The following is a 16,885-nucleotide window of genomic DNA, read 5'->3' on the forward strand; positions in this document are numbered from 1 at the left end:
AGAGGAAAAAAAAAAAAGCAGAAGAAGAAAGAAAAGGGGGGGGGGGGAGGAAAATGCCATAGAACTGCAAAAGCCCAATATAGAGGTGGAGATTTATAACAATAGACAGTGTGATTATGTATACACATATACATCTACAGCCATAAGCAAAGTCAAAACAGTTCAACAAAAATAAGATACAATAGACTGACCCAAAGAACAAAGAAACCAAAAATTATATTTATCAGAACAAAACTAATTAAAGCAGAAACTGGAAAACAAAATGAAAGCAATGTGCCAATTGGAGAATACAGCAATCAAAATAAAACTAACATATATGTTGAGAGGAAAGGAGAGAAAGAAAAGAAAGAAAGAATAGATATGCAAAGTTAAATAGAGGTAGATAAAGAAGACATATAAACTAAAGAGTAACTGCAAGGGGAAAAAAAACAGTACAAAAAGCAAGCAAAGGAAAAAATGTAAAAAAAAATTATAATAGGTTTAAAAAATTAAAGAAATAAAAAATTTTTAAAAAAGAAGAAAACACCACATAACTGCAAAAGCCCAAATGTAGAGGCAGAGGTTTATGACAAAAATAAAATATATGACTGAGAAACAAACAAACAAACTCAAAAGCTTAATTGGATTTCTCAGTGCCAATAATATCAACAACTACAACAGAGGGGGAATTAAAAAAAGAAAAGAAAAGAAAAGAAAGAAAAAATTCCAAAAGAATCTACAGAACAAGTCAAAAAATAAGAAAAATAAATGTTTTTCCTGAGTCACTGCAGTCAGAGTACTTTCCAGTGCTGGAAATCACAGTCCAGTTTACCTCCCTAGAATGCCCTCCAACACTGTGCTGATCTCTGGACCTGCTGTGGGGGCAGCTCAGATTCTAATCTGGTCCTACTTCTGTGTATTATTCTTGTTTCCAATGTCCACAGCTATCAGAGCCAGTGCATTTTCTTTTGTGGGAGCTCTCAGTGTCCTTTTAAATATTTCATAGACACAGAGTCTACCTAGTTGATAGTGTGGATTTAATCTGCGGACTGTACAGCTCGTCTGAAGGTTTTGGGTATTCTTCCTTAGCCACACTGCCCCTCGGTTTCAATTGTGGTTTTATTTCCACCTCTGCATGTGGGTTGTCCACTGGGGTTTAGCTCCTGAGGCTGCCCTGGAGGGTTTGGGTTTGCCCCTGTGAGGGCCAGGTATGGAGGTTGTGCAGCTGCTTGGGTCACAGGGGTTCTGACAGTACCAGGTACTCAGGGGGTTGGCGGCTAGGGTAGTAGGAAATATAGTGCTCTAGAAGGGTATGACAACCTGTAATGTTCAATACGCTCCAGTACTCTTGCCTGGAGAACCCCCTCTCTGACAGAGAAGGCTGGCAGGACACAGTCTACAGGGTTGCAAAGAGTTGGACAGGACAAAAACGACCCTCCATGCATAAATACAATATAATTTTTTTTTTTTTTTTCTTTTTTTGGCCTGTCACAGCTCTGCCCCAGTGAGAGTTGAGCATGAAGGTGATGCAGCTGCTTGGCTTGAGGAGACCCTGGCGGTCCCAAGTGTGCAGGGACACAGACTGTCTCCCTGGTAGGAGTTATGGCCCTATTAGTGTCTTTTTTCTAGGTTCTATAACTGGAGATCAGAAGGCCTCTTTGGCCAGTCTTTCTTCAAAGCTCCAACCGTTCAGGCATTTAGAGGGATCCCTTGCCTGGGGTCCTTCTCTGTTGATCTGTGTGTCAGGCACATAGAGAAGACACCCGATTGGGGTCCCACTCTGTAGCTCGGCACATCAGACACCGAAAGAAGCACCCGAGGTGGGGTCCTAGTCTTTAGGCAGTGTGTCAGGCATTTGATGGGTCAGGCTCTCTATTGTTCATCTGCCAAAGCTGGCGTGTGGGGAGAGAGAGGCTATGGTGATGGCTTCACCGCCTATGTGTGCCTTGCTTCCATGGCTGCCTGGCTTTCCTCCACAGGCATTTCCCACCACGAACTCTTCCTTCACATCCCCTCAATCCAACTCTCCACAGTCAACAGCAGCCCGCACCCAGGGATTTCACCACAATCCCTAAACTCCAGCTCCCAGCTGCTGCCCTTCCAGGAGACCCATGTTCCTGCCCATGTTTTGCATGGTTCTATATATTATTTTCCACTGGTCAAGTACTCCTGTCTGCTCTCAGCTGTTGTTCTGCACTCACTTCTCTGTTTGAAGGTGTATTCCTGACATATCTGTGGAGACAGATGTACTCCACATCCACCTACTCCTCTGCCATCTTGTTCTCCCTCCCTTTAATTCTTAATATTGGATGTAGAACCTTCTAGAAAATTCCTCTAATTTTAAAATTATTCTCTCCCAGTTATTATCACTTCTTTTCACTTTAACATTATTGAAAAAAATTTTAAATCTTGCCTTATACACATCCATACTTTCCAAAGAATCTGTGTGTATGTAATGTGTACATGTTATACAATATATATTTTAATTTTCATATATCTTATTATTAATTTCCAAGAGACCTTTCTAATTTTTCTTTCATATATGCATTTTCATTTTTTTAAATTACCTTCTATGAAGAATGTTCTCCATTTATCCCTCCAGATTCACTTTACACTCCTTTTCTGCTTTGTGTCCCCAACTTATCACAGTGGGCTGATTGATACAAATTGCCTCTCTAGGGCTTCCTGTCCTCTGACTTCTGGTTGGGATTTGTCAATAGAGTCTGGTCCCATTTTCAGTAGTAACTTTGCTTTGCCTTCTTTACAGTGCTTGGTTTCCCTGATCTGGTGTCTCTCTGCTTCCACTTTTTTTTATGACTTAAACTTGTAGTCTCCTGGTGGATGGAGGAGGAACGGTCCCCTGGATGTGCTGAATCTGGGAGAAGACTGATGATATTATTGCTCCTTATATAGACTTTCTTTCTTTTTTTTCTTTTGTCTGTGCTACAGGCATATGGGATCTTAGTTCCCCAGTGAGGGATCAGACCAATGCTTCCTGCATTGGAAGTGTGGAGTCTTAACCACTGGAAGCCCACTGGACCACCAGGGAGGTCCTTATATAGACTTTAAAACATGCCTCCTATTTTCAACTTTTGCCTCACATAGTCTTTCTGCAATTCCTCAATCCTTCCAGTGTGGTACAGAAGAGATTGGCCTGCTTTTCATGGCATCTGCAGGCATTCAGTTATCGATTTTATCAGATAAATTTGTTTCATATATTCTAAAATTATACCAGCACCTTCCAGGTCTTTTTGCCCGTTGTCTTGGTGTGTGTTCACATTAAAAACAAATATTCTTGCAATTGTTATGACATAATTTTATTTGAAGAAATTTAAATTTGAATTTGTTTTTGGGTGGTGGAGATTATTGCCTCTAATAATCGAAAGTCCTTTGAGCTAATCTCCTTATGAGACTTTATATCTCCCATGGGGTTGAAGAGTTAAAAGAGAAATTGTAAACAGTTACTTAGGGCTTCCCAGGTTCAGCTAGTGGTCAAGAATCCACTTGCCAATGCCAGAGACATAAGAGATGCAGTTCAGTCCTTTAGTCCTTCGGTTGGAATGATACCTTGGAGGAGAACATGCAGTATTTTTGCCAGTAGAATCCCATGGGCAGAGGAGTCTGGCAGACTGTAGTCAAGAGGTTGCAAAGACTCAGATATGGCTGAGTTTCTGAGCAAACAGCTCCTTCAAAGATCAGTTTTGGGGTGTTGTCCTTCCCAGGACTCCTAAGGAGTATTCTAGATAAAACGAATTTTTGTCACTTAAACACAGTACTAAGTATAATCTTTGCTCAAAAGATCAAAATAAGATGCCTGTTTTTCCTGACCACACATTTAATAGTTCCCTTTTATCAAATGCAATGAGAAACAATGTTAAGAACCTAGAAGTGAATTAAACACACACACGCACATTTCTGACATGACAATTTGTTTTGCTAAATTCACTTTTGAGCACTCCATATTTCTGTGAGATCATACTTATTATATTTATACACTTCAAACTACTAAAATACATTTTGACAATGCTGTAGACTTCTTCAAAATCTGGAGAATAATTACTTTCTAAAACTGTAGGTTCCATAATGGAACATGTAAACGTGAATCCAGAAATAAATACATATCTTGCCTTATATCTAAGCTCTTTCTTAATCTTTAAATAAAATTCTGTCAATAATGACTTCTATTATGGAACAACTTTGTATCATATCTGTATTGATTAAAATTTATGGCCAATGTTTAATTTCAATATAACTCTAACTTGCTATCTGCCACTTTGGAAAGTTTTTAACATAAACGAAATTGTTAGGACATTTAATCTTTAAGGCCTTAATGGCCTTAAGTTGATTTTCTTTATGTAGTCTTAAGGTTATATTAAAAGAATCATTTGGAAATAAAATTTTTGGACAGTTAATATGCTACTTAGCATATTTCTACTACTGACTTGTTACTGCATCTTATAGATGTAGACAATTTTTGTTAGATTATAGACTTGATAATCCAAGACTTTTTTCGGTTAACTAAAACAGTGGAGCTAAATTGAGGCTGCATCATTAATACATTTATTCAGTTCAGTTCAGTCAGTCAGTCATGTCCAACTCTTTGTGACCCCATGAACTGCAGCATGCCAGGCCTCCTTGTCCATCACCAACTCCCGGAGTTCACTTAGACTCACGTCCATCGAGTCAGTGATGCCATCCAGCCATCTCATCCTCTGTCGTCCCCTTCTCCTCCTGCCCCTAGTCCCTCCCAGCATCAGGGTCTTTTCCAATGAGTCAACTCTTTGCATGAGATGGCCAAAGTACTGGAGTTTCAGGTTTAGCATCATACCTTCCAAAGAAATCCCAGGGCTGATCTTCTTCAGAATGGACTGGTTGGATCTCCTTGCAGCCCAGGGGACTCTCAAGAGTCTTCTCTAACACCACGGTTCAAAAGCATCAATTCTTCAGTGCTCAGCCTTCTTCACAGTCCAACTCTCACATCCATACATGACCACTGGAAAAACCATAGCCTTGCCTAGATGAAACTTTGTTGGCAAAGTAATGTCTCTGCTTTTGAATATGCTATCTAGGTTGGTTATAACTTTTCTTCCAAGGAGTAAGCATCTTTTAATTTCATGGCTGCAGTCACCATCTGCAGTGATTTTGGAGCCCCCCCAAAATAAAATCTGACACTGTTTCCACTGTTTTCCCATCTATTTCCCATGAAGTGATTGGCACCGGATGCCATGATCTTCGTTTTCTGAATTTTGAGCTATAAACCAACCTTTTCACTCTTCTCTTTCACTTTCATCAAGAGGCTTTTTAGTTCCTCTTCACTTTCTGCCATACTACTATATATTTAAGATGTTGCTGCTGCTGCTGCTGCTGCTGCGGCTAAGTCACTTCAGTCATGTCTGACTCGGTGCGACCCCATAGACGGCAGCCCATCAGGCTCCCCTGTCCCTGGCATTCTCCAGACAAGAACACTGGAGTGGGTTGCCATTTCCTTCTCCAATGCATGAAAGTGAAAAGTGAAAGTGAAGTCACTCTGTCGTATTCTACTCTTAGCGACCCCATGGACTGCAGCCTACCAGGCTCCTCCGTCCATAGGATTTTCCAGGCAAGAGTACTGGAGTGGGGTGCCACTGCCTTCTCCAATTTAAGATGCAGATTATTTTAAATACTAATATTAATATCTGTGAATAATTATGCATTTGATGGAGGGAATGTAGTTCATTCTATAAGAAATATAAATCCCTAATAAGCATACATGTTTCAGAGAATGACTGATAAGAAGTGTTCTTTTAAGGAAAACATTTTTTTGTGAGAAAAAAATACTTTCTCAAACACTGTTATGAAACCTTCTACATATTTTTACGAAAGTATTCTGAAAGAATTATTTTACTCACTTAGTCATTTTATTTTAGAGAAAAATTGACATAGCAGATCTTTTTCCAACTTAATCATGTGTGTGTGTTGTGTGTGTATTTACCTTTTTCTTTTTCTGAAATAATTTTACCACGTGAATATATCTTTCTACTCTGCTAAGCCATTATATAAGTTTTGGAATGACTACTAAGTCCAAACATGAAAAATCTAAGTGTATACCATTCTGTGTTATAATTCTTATATTTATAAAGAAAAGTCTAGTTTTGGATTACTTGGGTTTACTTGAAGATTTAGATTGAGAAATTCATTTTAATACAAATTTGTTACTAATTGAATACTTAAAATTATCTAAAATGGATTTTTCACTTTAAGAGTAATATCCTATGTTTATCTGTAGCTCTTTTCTGAATTATCATCTACTGTTAATAGAATCTAAATAATTCATAAAAGACACTGGACAAAGACTAAAGTATTTGCATAACATTAATCAGAATATTTCTGCCTCTTCCATTTCCTGATGCCAAATACTTCTTTTACAACTAATGGTGCGATAAAATTTCTTAGTGTTTTGAATAACTACCATTGGGCTGAGGCTTACTTTGCTCTTTCATTAATTCTTTCCACTTCACATCCACACTTTGCTTCCAGCACTGCTTATGTGAATCTTATAGGTTTGACAGTTTTAAAATAAATATTTTTCTTTGCATATAATAAAATATGTGTAAATACAATTATATTTTAGTGTAATTTAATGTATACTAATATACCATGTGATGCTGCTATTATATTCATTATATGAAAATAATAACTTTATCTAATCCATCACTAAGTCCTATTGATTCCACCTTCTAAGTATATTTTGAATTTGTATCCTGTTTTCTAACGAGTTTACTCCTGACTTGAGACTAGTTGTTATCAATCAGACTTTATCAGTGACATCCAAATTGGTCTTATTTCCAGTCTCCCCAGTTTCCAACTTGCCCTCTATGATAATCTGTATACCACAGAAATCTAATTAGATCTCTTCAATGGCTCTATGGTTTTTAAATGAAGTTAGTACTCATTAGATTATATATTAAAAATGTCCATCTCAACCTCGGCATTGTGTCTTTCTTGAGTTTTATCAATTGTTACTCCTATTACTCTCCATCCACATAAATTTCACTTGCATACTAAATTGTGAAAGTACTCTTCTATAGTCTTCTACCTTATCAAGTACTTCTCATTCTTTATGAATTGGCTCAAGATTAACTCTTTCCTGAGATGTCATCTATTGACCTTTTTCTACCCCAAAACTTTCTTATGACATATTGAAAGTTAGGCCTTCATCCAATTCTGTCATATACCATGCTATCTCTATATATTTATTAATTTCTAAAAAGAACCCTATGAAGTAGGTACTTTTATTACCCCTTTTTGAAGAAAAGAAAATAAGAGGCCCAAAGAGATCAAATAATTTACTCAAAGTCACAGCTAATAAGTAGTGATTGAAGAAAAATCATATGATTTCCACGAGAACTGCATGTATTTTTACTATTTCTATATAAATTAAGAATGTTTTGTTTTGGTTCACAAATGCTTCATAGACCTATAAGACTGGATGGTATTTTGGCAGTTCCTTTATCCTGCCACTTCTAAGAAGGATCATTAAAAAAATAATCTTCAAAAAGCACATCTAATTGTAAGATATATTTGTACATAATTTGAAAATTATGCATATATTTGTAATATTTGGTGTCTGAATACTAGATTTTTTTTCTGAAAAAGAATGAATTTAAGAAACCCAATGAATTATAAACAATCTGTTAAATAAACTTCACATAGAGGCCAAATAACAAAATAACATCTACAAATACTCAGTTTTAATTGTCTATTGCTGCTGAACAAAATACCCCACAATTTTGGAAGCTAAAAAAAATAACCATTTATTTGGTTAAAATCCATGAGTCAGAAATCCAGACAGTGCTCCCCTGGGCACTGGTCTGCTCTCTGTGCCTTTGACTAGGGTCATTTACTCAGCATTGTTCAATTGGTAGCTCAGCTGTGCTAGCAGGTCCAAAATGTTCATGCTTTGATCAACATTCATGTTCTTTCTCTCTCTGTGCAGCACAGCTCTTTCATAACTGTTGGACTTCTTACATGGAGATAAGCTTTCAAGCAGGAAAACACTTGAAAGAAAATGGAAAAAAAATTATCGTACATATATGTATTCATTTGTGTTACATAATTCTTATAGGTTCATATAAACATAATGTATATTTATACATGTTTTATACATGTTAATCATGTATGCTGCTGCTAAGTCACTTCAGTCATGTCCAACTCTGTGGGACCCCATAGACAGCAGCCCACCAGGCTCCCCCATCCTTGGGATTCTCCAGGCAAGAACACTGGAGTGGGTTGCCATTTCCTTCTCCAATGCATGAAAGTGAAAAGTGAAAGTGAAGTCGCTCAGTCGTGTCCGACCCTCAGCGACCCCATGGACTGCAGCCTTCCAGGCTCCTCCGTCCATGGGATTTTCCAGGCAAGAGTACTGGAGTAGGGTGCCATTGTCTTCTATATCTATATTAATGCCTGTATAATTGAGCTATTTTAAAGTTTTTTTCACATTTCTACTATATACACATATAAATATGCTACTCCTATATTTATAAAATGTGAAATTGGCTTCAATTTTGTATTTAGAGACATTAAATAAATTGGTAGTATGGATATTCTTGTTGTTCTTGTTCAGTTGCTCAGTGGTGTTCAACTCCTTGTGACCCCATAGACTGCAGCACACCAGGGTTCCCTGACCTTCACCATGACCTGAAGTTTGCTCAGGCTCATGTTAATTGAGTCAGTGATGCCATCCAACCATCTCATCCTCTGTCGTTCCTTTATCCTCCTGCTTTCAATCTTTCTTAGCATCAGGGTCTTTCCAATGAGTCGGCTCTTTGCATTAGATGGCCAAAATATTGGAGCTTGAGCATTAGCTCTTCCAATGAATATTCAGGACTGATTTCCTTTAAAATTGACTGGTTTGATCTTTTGGCAGTCCAAGGGACTCTCAAGAGTCTTCTCCAACACCACAGTTCAAGACACCAATTCTTTGGCACTCAGCTTTCTTTATGATCCAACTCTCACATCCATATACAACTACTGGAAAAACTGTAGCTTTGACTATATGGACCTTTGTCAGCAAAGTAACGTCTTTGCTTTTTAATGTGCTAACTGCTGCTGCTACTGCTGCTGCTAAGTCGCTTCAGTCGTGTCCGACTCTGTGCGACCTCATAGACTGCAGCCCACCAGGCTCCCCCATCCCTGGGATTCTCCAGGCAAGAACACTGGAGTGGGTTGCCATTTCCTTCTCCAATGCATGAAAGTGAAAAGTGAAAGTGAAGTCGCTCAGTTGTGTCCGACCCTCAGTGACCCCATGGACTGCAGCCTACCAGGTTCCTCCATCTATGGGATTTTCCAGGCAAGAGTACTGGAGTGGGGTGCCAGTGCTAACTATGTCATAGCTTTTCTTCCAAGGGGCAAGCGTCTTTTAATGTCTTGGCTGCAGTTACCCTCTGCAGTGATTTTTGGAGCCCAATAAAGTTTGTCACTGTTTCCATTGTTTCTGCTTCTGTTTGCCATGAAGAGATGGGACCATATGCCGTGATCTTAGTTTTTGGAATGTTGAGTTTTAAGCCAACATTTTCACTCTCCTCTTTCACATTCATCAAGTGGTTTTTCAGTTCCTTTCACTTTCTGCCATAAGGGTGGTGTCATCTGCATATCTGAGATTATTGATATTTCTCCCAGAAATCTTGATTCCAGTTTGTGCTTTATCCAACCTGATATTTCTCATGAAGTACTTTGCATAGAAATTAAATAAGCAAGGTGACAATATATAGTCTTAACTTATCCTTTCCCAATTTGGAACCAGTCTGTTTCATGTCTGGTTCTAACTGTTGCTTCTTGACCTGCATACAGATTTCTCAGGAGGCAGGTAAGGTGGTCTGATATTCCCATGTCTTGAAGAATTTTCCACAATTTGTTGTGATCCACACAAAGTCTTTAGCATAGTAAATGAAACAGTAGATGTTTTTGTGGAATTCTCTTGCTTTTCCTATGATCCAAAAGATGTTGGCAATTTGATCTCTGGTTCCTCTGGCTTTTCTAAATCCAGCTGGAACATATGAGAAAGTTCTTAGTTCTTGTACTGTTGAATCCTGGCTTGGAGGATTTTGAGAATTAGTTTGACAGCGTGTGAGATGAGTGCAATTGTGTAGTAGGTTGAACATTCTTTAGCATTGCCCTTCTTGGGACTGGAATGAAAACTGGCCTTTTCCAGTCCTGTGGCCCCTGCTGAGTTTTCCATATTTGCTGGCATATTGAGTGTAGCACTTTAACAGCAACATCTTTAAGGATTTGAAATAGCTCACCAGGAATTCCATTACCTCCACTATCTTTGTTCATAGTGATGTTTCCTAAGACCCACTTGACTTCACACTCCAAGATGTCTGGCTCTAGATAAGTTACCATCGTGATTATATGGGTCATCAATATCCAAAATCACTGCAGATGATGACTGCATCCATGAAATTAAAAGGTGCTTACTCCTTGGAAGGAAAGTTATGACCAACCTAGATAGCATATTCAAAAGCAGAGACATTACTTTGCCAACAAAGGTCCATCTAGTCAAGGCTATGGTTTTTCCTGTGGTCATGTATGGATGTGAGAGTTGGACTGTGAAGAAAGCTGAGCACTGAAGAATTGATGCTTTTGAACTGTGTGTTGGAGAAGATTCTTGAGAGTCCCATGGACTGCAAGGAGATCCAACCAGTCCATTCTGAAGGAGATCAGCCCTGGGATTTCTTTGGAAGGTATGATGCTGAAGCTGAAACTCCAGTACTTTGGTCATCTCATGTGAAAAGTTGACTCATTGGAAAAGACTTTGATGCTGGGAGGGATTGGTGGCAGGAGGAGAAGGAGACAACAGAGGATGAGATGGCTGGATGGCATCACTGACTCAATGGACGTGAGTCTGAGTGAACTCCGGGAGTTGGTGATGGACAGGGAGGCCTGGCGTGCTGCAATTCATGGGGTCGCAAAGAGTCGGACATGACTGAGCGACTGAACTGAACTGATCTGAAACATTCTGTGCTCCACCTAATTATTCCTTCTTCTTTCTTAACCATTGGCAATCAGCCATTTTTGTCTCCACAGTTTTGTTTTTTCAGAATGTCATAAGGCTGGAATCATACAGTATGGAGCCTTTTCGATTTGGCTTTATTCACTTAGTAAAATGCATTTAAGACACCTCTATATCTTTTTATGGCTTGATAGCTTGTTTACTTTTAGTGCTGAAAATGTTCCACTGTCTGGATGATCCCTTGGAGGAGATCATGGCAATGTAATCTCATATTCTAGCCTGGAGAATCCTCTCGACAGAGGGGCCTCGTGGGCTACAGTTCAAGGGTCGCGAAGAGTAGGACACAGTTGAAGTTACTTAGTGTGCATGCACATCTGGATCTACTAATGATTATTTTGCATTTTTCTACTCAAGGACATCTTGATTACTTCTCAGTTTTTGCAATTATGAATAAAGCTGCTATAATCATCTGTGTATATCTTGTCACAGGGACATAGTTTTTAGTGACTTTGAATAACTGCTGAAGGTCATGATTGCTGGACCATATAAGAGTATGTTTCATTTAATAAAAAAATCTATCTTCCAAAGTGGATATGCTATTTTGAATTCTCACCATCGCTGAATGAGAATTCCTGTTGCTCCATATCCTTGCTAGCCTTTGATGTGGTTAGCATTTTGGATTTTGGCCATATTAAGAGTTGTGATATCTCATTGTTTTAATCTGAAGTGCCTTAATGATATATGATTTTAAGCATTTTTATATGCTTATTTACCATTTGTTTATCTTCTTTTGTGAGGTGTTCATTTAAGTCTTTTGCTTATTTTTAAAACAGGTTGTTCATTATCATATTGTTGAGTTTTAAGAGGTTTTTTTTTGTGTATTGATATAATAGTCTTTTATCACATATGACTTTTGTAAATATTTTCCCAGTGGCTTGCCTTCTCATTGTCTTGACTGTTTTTCACAGAAAAAGAATCATAATATCCATGAAGTACAGGTTATCTCTTGTATATATTTTTAGATAAGAAAAAAGTTTCCTATTAATTTCCTATAAAACACATAACTATTAATAAGAAATTCTGCCCGCATATTCTTTTATTCCTTGCCAACCAGTGAATCCTAATGGAAATCAATCCTGAATATTCATTGGAAGGAGTGATTCTAAGGCTGAAACTCCAATACTTTGGCCACCTCATGCAAATAATTAACTCCTTGGAAAAGACCCTAATGCTGGGAAAGATTGAAGGCAGGAGAAGGGGATGACAAAGGATGAGATGGTTGGATGGCATCACTAACTTAATGCACATAAGTTTGAGTAAGCTGCAGGAATTGGTGATGGACAGGGAAGACTGGTATGCTGCAGTCCAGGGGGTCGCAAAGAGTTGGACACACCTGAGCGACTGAGCTGAACTTGCTTTCTTTAAGGATGCTTTGTCTACAATTCTCTAGTTTATATTCAGTATTAACACACTTTAATTTTTCTAAAAGCAAATATGAAAGGTTCATCCATGTGAACTCTGTCTGTTGATAAGACTGTCCAGAATGAAAACTGGCAGAAAGTTTTAGCTCACCATTGATATGGCGTGGTGGATTTTAGTGTAATTTTCTACATTCAGGAAAAATAGTATGTCACTTAGGATTCAAATAGAAAAGCAGAACCAGTAGGGGATACACTTAACAAGATGCTTCCAGTAGGGAATACACTTGCTGCTGCTGCTAAGTCGCTCCAGTCGTGTCCAACTCTGTGCGACCTCATAGACGGCAGCCCACCAGGCTCCCCCGTCCCTGGGATTCTCCAGACAGGAACACTGGAGTGGGTTGCCATTTCCTTCTCCAATGCAGGAAAGTGAAAAGTGAAAGTGAAGTCGCTCAGTCATGTCCAACCCTCAGCAACCACATGGACTGCAGCCTACCAGGCTCCTCTGTCCATGGGATTTTCCAGGCAAGAGTACTGGAGTGGGGTGCCATTGCTTTCTCTGAGGGGATACACTTACAAGATGCTTTTCAAAGAATCAGTTTATGTGATTGTGTGGCTGGCTAGGCAAGTCTGAAATCTGTAGAGCAGGCTGTCAGGAAGGGCAGGCTGAAGTTTCCAGCCATGGACTGAAACTGCTGTTTATAAGTGGAATTGCTTCCTCTTTAGGGAAGCCTCAATTCTTCTCTTAAGACCTTCTCAATTTACTGAATCTGGTCCACACAGATTGACAGATTATTTAGGATAATCTCATAAATAGGACGCATTAAAAAAATAACAGAAAATGTAGGTATTCCAGTCCTCATTTCTGTAATTGGGCCACATGTTTATCGATGGTTTTATAACTGCTTGCTTTTACCATCCTTTCATAATTCCTTTATCCTCAGCAAACACCTCAGCTAAATTGTAATTTGTCTGGTGGTTTGACCAACTCATTATTCCTAAAGGGCTTGGACCTTAGTTGTCCTGCCTGATTTAGGTTGTAGTTTTGCACTGTATCAAGTTACAGGACAAGTGTAGTAAGCAATGTCCTAAGGAATCCCCTGTATTCCAGATATACTCTTCCTTACATCCCTCATGGAGTAGCAGTCCAATTTCCCCTTGGTATCATGATCAGTCACTCTAGCCAGTACATCATTTGTCACTGTCATTTAATGGCTCAGTTGTGTCTGACTCTCTGCAACCCCATGGATTGTAGCCTGCCAGGTTCCTCTGTCCATGTGATTTTCCAGGCAAGAATACTACAGTGGGTTGCCATTTCCAGCCTGTACGCTAAACACTTTTTTGTCTCTGAGTTAAAGGCATGAGGAATCCACATGGACTTGTTGTCCGTTTTAACTTCCAACTCAATGGAATCATTGTTGTGTCTCTTGGTAGAAGCATTCATTTGAAACTGAGACCTCTAGACTAGCAGAACTTAAGGTGACCAAGATGGGAAGCAAAAGTTTTGCTGGTAGGTCAGCACTAGTGAGTGGATCACTAGTGGGGAATAATGAACAGAGACACCTTCGTTTCCACCTCTTAATCCTTAGGAAACAAATGAGAAAAACAACTCCATGTGCTGAAAACTAGTTTAGAACATATACCACATCCTGGAGGCCATTACCACAGCCGTATACCTCACATGGTAATTGAGTTTTTAAAAGGTCATTTTATAAGTCTGTCAAATCGGTTGCTTCAAAATAAACATGGTACAATTAGTGAATAGCATAAGCATAGGCCTATTGTCATATTTAATTTATTATTAAATGAGCTCCTTGATAAGAAGCAATGCTGTGGAATACCACAATGGTGGACTAGACATTTTGCAATTCCATGCATGGTAATTTTGTCAGAAAGCTTGCATATAGATAAGACAAATCTATATAGTTTTGTTCAATCTCTAAGTCATGTCTGACTGTTTGCAACCCCATGGATTGCAGCATGCTAAGTTTCCCAGTCCCTCACTATCTCTCAGAGTTTGCTCAAATTCATGGCCATTGAGTCGGTGATGCTAACTGTCTTATCTTCTGCCTCCCTCTTCTCCTTTTGCCTTCAATCTTTCCAAGCCTCAGTGTCTTTTCCAACGATTCAGTTCTTTGCATCCAGTGACGAAAGTATTGGAGCTTCAGCTTCAGCATCAGTCCCTTCAGTGAATATTTAGGGATGATTTCCTTTAGGATTGACTGATTTGATCTCCTTGCTTGTCCAAGGGACTCTCAAGAGTCTTCTCCAGCACCACAATTCAAAAGCATCAATTCTTTGGTGCTCAGCTTCAAGGTTTAACTCTCATATCCATACATGACTACTGGAAAAACCATAGCTTTGACTAGAGAGTAAATATCTACTTCAGAAATTAAAAAAAATCCAGTCTTTTTATGACAGAAGTGGTTCAATATAATCAACCTGCCATCAGAGGCCTGGTTGATCATCCCAAGGAAAGATGCCACAATGGGTACTTGGTGTTGGTCGCTGCTACTGATTGCTGGCAAACAGGCTGCATTAAAGTAGCCATAGCCAGATCATCATTGGTGAATGAAGTTCGTAATGCTGAGCTCGTGTGCAACCTCCATCCTTCTAGAATATTTGCTTTGGTTGTTAAACCATTGAGGAATGCCAGGAGTAGCTGGGAAAGTGGCTGCCTGACCTCCACTAACAGGTCATCTTTGTCACTTATTTACTAAAGTTCTTCTAAGCTAAGGCCATCCTTTTGTGAGCCTTCACTTAGGAGACAAATAGCCTCACATTTTTTGCCTTCAGAAATATATATATATATATATATATATATCCACATACCTCATTCCCAGACTTACTGTCTTCAATTTTCCAGTCATTTCTTTCCATTTCCTTGAACCATCTGCCCAAATAATTGAGTACAACCCATAAACTTGAATAAATTTGTACTCTGGTCCATTTCTCCTTCCAGGCATAATGGACAACCAGGTGTACTGCTCAAAGTTCTACCCTCTCTTTCACAGCAGTCTCTGAAATTTAGAACCAAATTTAAATACAGAGCAATGGAGTGCTCTGTATTTAAAGCGAAAATATTTCTGAATCTTCCAGTTTTGTCAGCCAACGTTTAAAATTCCTTAAACTTGATTTTTAAAGATCATTTTTACCCTACGGCAATTAAAGGAGTATGATCACAATTTGTCCTTTTGTGACTTGAGCTTTTCTTCATTGAATCTTTAGTACATAGGAAGACCATATGTCATCTATATCAAAATGACTTTTAGAAGGAAGGGGGGTGCTATAAGAAATTACACAGGACTAAAAAGTATAATTAAAAGGAGCTACCAGGGCTTCCCTGATAGCTCTGCTGCTAAAGAATCCTCCTGCAATGCAGGGGACCTGCATTCCTGGAGAAGGAATAGGCAACCCACTCCATTATTCTTGGGCTTCTCTGGTGGTTCAGATAGTCAAGAATCTGCCTGCAATGCAGGAGACCTGGGTTTTATCCTTGGGTAGAGAAGATCCCCTGGAGGAAGGCATGGTAATCCACTCCAGTATTCTTGCCTGGAGAATCCCCATGGACAGAGGAGCCTGGTAAGCTCTACATTCCATTTGGTGGCAAAGAGTCAAACTCGACTGAGCGACTAAGCATACAGTAGCTTCCCTGGTGGCTCAGATGGTAAGGAATTTGCCTGCAATGCAGGAGACCTAGGTTAGATCCCTGGATAAGGAAGATCCCCTGGAGAAGGGAATGGAAACCCACTCCAGTATTCTCCCCTGGAGAATCCCATGGACAGAGGAATCTGACTGGGTACAAAGTATAGGATCGCAAAGAGTCAGGAATGACTGAAGTGACTTAGCACACACAAAAGATATAAATTGTGACTGTTTCTAGCAAACCCAGAATAGTTACAGTAACTGTATTGCAAATATTGGACAGACTAGCCTAATTCCATTCCTTCTAGTGAACTTATATAAAATGAGTGCAATGCATTTTTGGGACCCTAACTCTAAATGTGTGTAAGACCTTTAGTATATATGAGATATATTAAAAATTAAATTGAATAAGAGAAGAAGCAGGAAATAAAAGTGTGCTGGCTGTAGAATTACTGCTGTTGTTTACTGATTTTTTTCTCCTTATGGTTTCCTGGCTTATTTCTTTTTCACTTCATTGGTTTTTCTCTTCATGCCTGACTAACCTGTCATTGTCATTTACAGTGTGTATTAGAAGCTTGCTGGTGGCTATTAGTTTTCAATAAATGCATGTTTCAAATTTTACATGGGACATCTGTGGAAAATAGGAGTAAATAATAGAAATTGCTTTTTTGTATAGTACTTTTCTGGAATTAGCATATTAGGAATCTCTGTGCCTGAAAATCTTAGAAAAACAAAGCTTGGATATTTATTAACACTTAACACAATATAATGTAAAATAGTTTTTAAAAATTGCAGAGTAGGGTGTTAAAAAATAATGTAATTGCAAATATTTCTTGCTCCACTTCCTCAAATT

The sequence above is a fragment of the Bos mutus genome, chromosome 1 (assembly GCF_027580195.1).
Source record: "Bos mutus isolate GX-2022 chromosome 1, NWIPB_WYAK_1.1, whole genome shotgun sequence".
Classification (NCBI taxonomy): Eukaryota; Metazoa; Chordata; class Mammalia; order Artiodactyla; family Bovidae; genus Bos; species Bos mutus.